Source organism: Arachis hypogaea, chromosome 20, assembly GCF_003086295.3.
Source record: "Arachis hypogaea cultivar Tifrunner chromosome 20, arahy.Tifrunner.gnm2.J5K5, whole genome shotgun sequence".
Classification (NCBI taxonomy): domain Eukaryota; kingdom Viridiplantae; phylum Streptophyta; class Magnoliopsida; order Fabales; family Fabaceae; genus Arachis; species Arachis hypogaea.
The window spans coordinates 52,873,150-52,880,928 of NC_092055.1; the positions used below are offsets into that span (position 1 = coordinate 52,873,150).

Sequence of the window (7,779 nt, forward strand, 5' to 3'; positions counted from 1 at the left end):
ATTTCAGCCAGAAAATATCTGAAATCACAGAAAAACACACAAACTCATAGTAAAGTCCAGAAATGTGAATTTAACATAAAAACTAATGAAAACATCCCTAAAAGTAACTAGATCCTACTAAAAACATACTAAAAACAATGCCAAAAAGCGTATAAATTATCCGCTCATCATTGACCAATCAATCCCTATGGGATTCGACCTCACTCTATTGTGAGTTTTTACTTGACGACAATTCGGTATTCTTGCCGAGGGAAATTTGTTGAGAGACAAGTTTCCGTGCATCAAGTTTATGGCGCCATTGCCGGGGATTAATTTTGCATCAACAATGATTAAATTGGTGGATAACTAGATTGAGCATTTTTTTATTTTGTTTGATTTTATTTGGGTAATTCACTTTCAGTTTAGCTGTTTTCTTCCTTTTCCCCTACCCTTTTCTTAGTTGTTTACAATTCAGTTTACTAACCCACTAACTGTTTAATATATTGCATCACTCACACTAACAGCATTTCTAACAAGAATACTCTCTGCATCTACCCCCTTCTTGCTTTTGCCTTGTTGGTTGTATGACAGGTAGAAGAAACGGGGCTTCAACTTCCTTTGATTCTGAACCTGAGAGGACCTTCCTTAGATTAAGGAGGGAAGCAAGAGGAAAGAGAGTAGTTGGTACGGAGAAAGAAGAGGAGTATTTTAAACCAGACATGGATGAGAATATGGAGAACCATCATGAAGAAGAGGCTCACAACCATGGCAGAGAAGGCCTAGTGCATCATGCTGGGTAAGAGAGAAGAGTTTTGGGATTTTACATCAGTCCAAACCCTGGAAACTGTGGAAGTAGCATCCAAAAGCCAACCATACATGCCAACAACTTTGAACTAAAGCCACAGCTCATCACCCTTGTTCAGAACAACTGTTCATTCGAAGGATGTGTTCAAGAAGATCCCAATCAACATTTAACCACCTTCCTGTGGATATGTGATACTGTGAAGTCTAATAGTGTTCATCCTAACACCTATAGACTGCTTCTATTCCCCTTCTCACTCAAGGACAAGGCATCTAAATGGCTGGAATCCTTCCCGAAAGAGAGCTTAACAACTTGGGAAGATGTGGTGAACAAATTCTTGGCGAGATTCTATCCTCCTCAAAGAATCAACAGGTTGAGAGCTGAGGTTCAAATTTTCAGGCAACAAGATGGTGAGACTCTATATGAAGCATGGGAAAGGTTTAAGGATCTGACAAGAAGGTGCCCACCAGATATGTTCAATGAATGGGTGCAGTTACACATTTTCTATGAAGGTCTTTCTTATGAATCAAAGAAGGCAGTAGACTACTCATTTGGGGGATCTCTGAACAAGAAGAAGACCATTGGAAAAGCCATAGATGTCATTGTGACTGTAGCTGATAATGACTACTTCTATGCTTCTGAAAGGGGCAAGACTAGAGGAGTAATGGAGCTAAACAATGTGGATGCACTGCTAGCTCAAAACAAGATAATCACCAAGCAGCTGGCTGACCTTACCAAGAAGATGGAGAGGAGTCAAGTAGCAGTAATCCCCACCTCAACAGCAGCTCAAGAAGGAGTGAATGAAGAAGCAGAAGGTGATCAGGAACAAGCCAACTACATTGGAAATCCACCTAGGCAGAACCATGACCTATACTCCAAGACTTACAATCCTGGTTGGAGGAACCACCCAAACTTTGGTTAGGAAAATCAACAAGACCAAGGCCAAGATCAGAGACGCCACAACCCCAACAACAATGCAGCTCACCAACATTCCACACAGAGATCATATCAACATGATGCCAGGGCATTTTGGCCAGTTTCACTAACCTTTTCTTTACTGTTTTTAGGGTAGTTTCATGCATTTCCTTAGGAAATAAGCTAGTTTTGGGTAGATATTCACTTACATCTTGATTCGAGCATACATTGTGCACCTTACATGATTTCATGAGGATTTTGCATGAATTTAATGACAAATTGGATGTTGCATTTCCCATGACTTGGATTAGAACTTTGATGCACTTTATTGCTTGATTTCAGGACAAAGGAAGCAAAGAAGAACCACATTAGTGGCTACGTTAGTTACACTAACGTTAACACTAACGTGGAATGGGAGTAACTTGCAAAGTTAATGAGAAAAGCAATTGCCAATAACGCTCTCGAAGCCATCATCGCCCACGTTAAGAGTCACGTTAACTAAGTTAACGTGAATTCTAACGTGGAAGAAAGGAAATGGAGCCAACGTTAGTGACACTTAACATTATCACTAACGTTGGACCAAGCTCATAAGTGGCCATGTTAGTTGCCATGTTAACTTAGTTAACGTGGCCTCTAACGTTGAGAAGTAAAGGGGAAGCCAACGTTAGTGACATTCAACTTTATCACTAACATTGGCCAAGTCACAATAAGCCACGTTAACTCCCACGTTAACCTAGTTAACGTGGAAGTTAACGTGAAGAAACAAGGTGGTCGACAACGTTAGTGACACCTGATGGTGTTTTTTCGGAAAACAAAAAACGAATCCCAAACACACAAAACTAACCGGCAAGTGTATCGGGTCGCATCAAGTAATAAAACTCACGGGAGTGAGGTCGATCCCACAGGGATTGATGGATCAAGCAACTTTAGTGGGTGATTAGTTTAGTCAAGCTAACATTTAAGTGAGATTGGGTGAAATTGTAACCAACAGGAAGTAAAGGACAATGAATTTAAAGTTGCAGAATGTAAATTGGCAAGTAACTTAAGGGGCAAGAAATGTAAATTGTAAGAATCTTAAATTGCAAGAAATGTAAAATTGCATGAAATTAAAGGGGAGTGGGTGCTGAAAATTAAAGAGAGCAGTAGATCAAGTAACTGGAAAGTTAAATTGCAGGAAGAATAAATCAAGATCACAACAACTCAAATGTAAAGTGCAGAGGAACAAAAGTGTTGGAAAGTAAATTGGGAACAAGGAGATCAGAGAGAAATCAATCCAAGAATCAAAATGTGAAATCAAATGCAGCAGATTTTAAACAGAAGTGCTTGAAGAATTAAAAACAGAAAGTGACTGTGCTTAATTTGCAGCAATTTAGAAAAGGATGATGAAGATCTCAGGAGTGGATCCTTCCTTGATCCAACAAGAGAAAAGTTGCAGAGAATTAAAAGAAAGATTGCAGAAGAAGTAAAGAGAAGTTGCAAATAGAGAATGAAAACAGAATTCCTTCCAATCTCAATTCAAGATTCAAAACAGAAAATGAAAATTCAGACAGAGAGCTCTCTAGTGGAGTCACCCTCCCTTCTCTCTCCTCGGCTCCCCTTCTAAAATGAAAATGATGCCTTTTTATAGGCTTTTACAAACATGACAAATGAAAATGAAATTGAAAAGCAAATTACAAAGAAAATGAAATTCCTAATCAAATTGTTTCTTGTGCCTTTGAGTGATGTCAATTGGGCTTTTGGCCTTGATGGAATTGGGTTGAAAATAGCCTCTGTTGATTGCTCTTGACCTTGGGAAATATTTAAGCTTTGAACCGGACCATGAACCAAAAAAAGTTTGAGTCAAAGTTTGAGGCAAACTTTGACTCAAGCTTTTTGTAGCAGCTGGCTCTTTTTGCTGTCATCCACGTTTGGCTTAAAGTTTGAGGTCAAACTTTAGCTCAAACGTGGATCCTCCCTTGCATGTCTTGTGGCGCTACTTTGTCCTCTTGTCAATGTTGCCAATTTTATGCCAACTATAGACTATTATATATGGTTGGAAAGCGCTGAATGTCAGCTTTCTAACCCACTTGGAATCACCTCAATTGGACATCTACAACTCAAGTTATGCTCCTTTGAAGAGGACAAGGTCGCTGGCTTTGGTGTGCAGCGTTTGAGGCGACGTTTGCCTCAAACGTGGTTGAAAACGCCAGATTTTGGAGACTCAAACACATTGTCCACCCCATACTATTATACATTTTTGGAAAGCCCTGAATGTCTACTTTCCAATGCCGTTGGAAGCGCATCATTTGGAGTTCCACAGCTCGAGTTATACTCCGTCGAAGGTGCAGAGGTCAGTTGGCCTCACTGCAAGTTGCCACCATTTTCGTTTATGCACATTTCGGGGCAGTTTTCTCCCTCAATTTTAGTGTCCACCATGCAGTGCCATATATGCTTGGAAAGTTCTCGATTCCTACTTTCCATTGCTTTTTGAATCACCTCATTTGGAGCTCTGTAGCTCAAGTTATTTTTGTTGGAAGTATACCCCTTCAGGCTGTTGTGGTGTGTGGCGCCAACGTTTGCCAAAAAGCTTGAGGCAAACGTTGGCGCAAGCTTTTTCCTCCAGGGTGTTTGTTTTGTGGTGCCAACGTTTGCCAAAAAGTTTGAGACAAACGTTGGCTCAAGCTTTTCTCCCAAAAGTTTGAGCTAAAGTTTGAGGCAAACTCTGGCTCAAGCTTTTTTCCTCTGGGATGTTTTCAACTCTACAAAAAGTTTGAGCAAAAGTTTGAGGCAAACTTTGGCTCAAACTTTTTGTTCTCTCTTGCTCCTAGCCATTCCTTCTTCCTTCAACCGTCTTCAAAACTCTTTTCACCTATCATCAATCAATCAAAACAATCAAAGCTATGCCCCAAATCATAAGATTGTGTTTCTTTCATAATATATGACAATTATAGCACAAAATCTCATGAAAGTGCATTAATTCATCCATGGTTGATTGAATCAAAGGAAACATGGAAATCTACCTAATTGGCTTGCTTATGGCTTAAGAAAGTGCATAAAACCTATTGAAAACAAAGGAAAAAGCATAGAAAAACATGACATGGTGGCATGTCATCAACACCAAACATTGTCACTAACGTTGGAAGGAACCCACACAAGCCCCAATAAGCCACGTTAACTCCCACGTTAACTTAGTTAATGTGGAAGTTAACGTGAAGAAGGGAGGTGATCGCTAACGTTAGTGACACCCAACATTGTCACTAACATTGGAATGAGCCCACACAAGCCACTATGAGCCACGTTAACTCCCACGTTAACTTAGTTAACGTGGAAGCTAACGTGGATAAGGGAATGTTGAGCCAACGTTAGTGACACTCAACTTTGTCACTAATGTTGGAGATGGCTAGCATGGCCACGTTAGAAGCCACGTTAACCTAGTTAACGTGGACTCTAACGTGAGAAATAGGGGCACATTGGAACGTTAGTGACAATGGTAAGTGTCACTAACGTTCTCGAAGGTTGGAAAGCCTACGTTAAAAGAGCCACATTAACTAAGTTAACGTGAACTCTAACGTAAGGAAGGGGGAGACTTCTCAACGTTACTGGGAAAGGTAAGTCCCAGTAACGTGTGCGAAGGGCATAGAGGCAACGTTAGTGGCAACGTTTGTGCCACTAACGTTGAAGTTAACGTGGCTCTTACTTTGGTGAGGAACGTTAGTGAAAAAGGTGATTGTCACTAACGTTCTCGAACCCATATTTTCACTGAACGTTAACACCACTGACGCCCTGAGCTAAAGTCTCTGCCCACTTCACACTTTCTCTCTGCAAGTAAAGCCAAGCCCAATGAAGAAAAGAAGTGCTTCAAACTCAAGATCCAAAGGCCCATACCCAAGACTTGAAGAGCCTACTAGAAGAACAGAAGAGTAGTATATATAGGAGTAGCTTTGAATTAAATTAGAGTTGGAAATTATAGGGAGCCTCTTGGCATAGAACTACTCTCTGTATTTTACATTCTCTGCACTTCTAGTTTCATAATGTATTCTCCATCTTTGTTTTCATTTTCCAGAGCTATGAACAACTAAACCCCTTTCATTGGGTTAGGGAGCTCTGTTGTAATTTGATGGATAAATACTAGTTTTCATTATTCTTCTTCTATCTTTTCTCTTGATTTTACTTGAAAGCTTTCGATCTTCATCCAATTGGGTAGTTATCTTGGAAAAGAAGCTATTCATACTTGGATCTCTTCTGAACCTTGAAAGAGGAATGAAGAGATCATGCTAGAAATGCTTTCTCATGCTGGACCAAATTGGGTTTGGATGGATATGTGACTATAATTCTCTCAACACTTGATTTGGGAAAAGCATGTGGTATAATCAGTGACCATACTTTATCTCTTCTCATGAGCAATTGACCAAGGAATTGGCTATTGATCAAGATTTGAGAGATTGAATTACAAGCTTGTAATTCGATCACTTAAGATTGCCAAGGAGATTAATGAGTGCATTGATTGAGGAAGAGATGAAAATGAAATTGATCTGGAGAATGCAACATCTCCTGAGCCTAATGAACTCCCCATTTCTGATCTTACCCATTCTCTTTAATTTCTGTCATTTACTTTAACGAGCAATTTCCCCATTCCCATTTAAGATTCTGCAATTTACTTTTCGTCATCTACATTTAGCTCTTTATTTCTAGCATTTACTTTTCTGTTATTTACTTTCCCGCCATTTAATTTTCTGCAATTCTCAACTCAAATTCTGATTCGCTCAACTAGAACATTCCTCTAATTAAAGTTGCTTGATCAATCAATCCCTGTGGGATTCGACCTCACTCTATTGTGAGTTTTTACTTGACGACAAATTCGGTACACTTTCCGAAGGAAATTTGTTATGAGACAAGTTCTCCATGCATCAAGTTTATGGCGCCGTTGCCGGGGATTGATTGTGTATCAACAATGATTAAATTGGAAGATAACTAGATTGAGCATTTTATTTTTGTTTGATTTAATTTTCTGTTTGAGTAATTTACTTTCTAATTTAGTTAATTTCTTCCCTTCCCCCTACTTTTTCTTTGTTTTTTACAATTCATTTCACTAACCCACTAGCTGTTTGATATATTGCATCACTCACACTAACAGTAATTCTGACAGAAATACTTTCTGCATCTATTTTCCTTGCTTGTACTTGTTGGTTGTATGACAGGGAGAAGAAGCGGGGCTTCAACTTCCTTTGATTCTGAACCTGAGAGGACCTTCTTGAGATTAAGAAGGGAAGCAAGAGGAAAAAGAGTAGCTGGTGCTGAGGAAGAGGAGGAATACTTTGAACCAAACATGGAAGACAACATGGAAAACCATCATGAAGAAGAGACTCACAACCATGGCGGAAGAGGTCGAGCAAATCATGTTGGGGAGGATAGAAGAGTTTTAGGCTCTTACATCAATCCAAACCCAGGAAACTGTGGAAGTAGCATTCAAAAGCCAACCATCCACGCCAACAATTTTGAACTGAAGCCACAACTCATCACTCTTGTTCAGAACAACTGTTCGTTCGGAGGAAGTGTCCAAGAAGACCCCAATCAACATCTAACCACCTTCTTGAGAATATGTGTCACAGTGAAGTCTAATGGTGTTCATCCTGACGCCTATAGACTACTCTTATTTCCATTCTCACTCAAGGATAAGGCAGCCAAGTGGTTGGAGTCTTTCCCAAAGGAGAGCTTGACAATCTGGGAGGATGTGGTGAACAAATTCTTAGCAAGATTTTACCCCTCTCAACGAATCAATAGGCTGAGAGCTGACGTCTAAACTTTCAGGCAACAAGATGGTGAGACTCTTTATGAAGCATGGGAGAGGTTTAAGGACCTAACAAGGAGGTGCCCACCAGATATGTTCAACGAATGGGTGCAGCTGCACATTTTCTATGAAGGCCTGTCATATGAATCAAAGAAGGCAGTAGACCATTCATCCAGAGGATCTTTGAACAAGAAGAAGACCATTGAGAAAGCCATAGATGTCATTGAAACTGTAGCAGAGAATGACTACTTTTATGCTTCCGAAAGAGGGAACACGAGAGGAGTGATGGAGCTAAACAATGTAGATGCTCTGCTGG

The 7,779-nt window shown here is 40.0% G+C and overlaps 2 non-coding genes across 2 annotated transcripts; both read right to left on the reverse strand.

Moving 5' to 3' along the window:
• Positions 1–1,151: 1,151 nt before the first annotated feature.
• On the reverse strand, positions 1,152–1,258 carry LOC112787063 (small nucleolar RNA R71). Its single transcript, XR_003194499.1, has one exon. It is a non-coding gene; the product is annotated as a small nucleolar RNA R71 (small nucleolar RNA).
• A 6,196-nt stretch (positions 1,259–7,454) lies between these two features.
• LOC112788151 (small nucleolar RNA R71) lies at positions 7,455–7,561 on the reverse strand. The gene has a single exon (XR_003195529.1). It is a non-coding gene; the product is annotated as a small nucleolar RNA R71 (small nucleolar RNA).
• Positions 7,562–7,779: the final 218 nt, after the last annotated feature.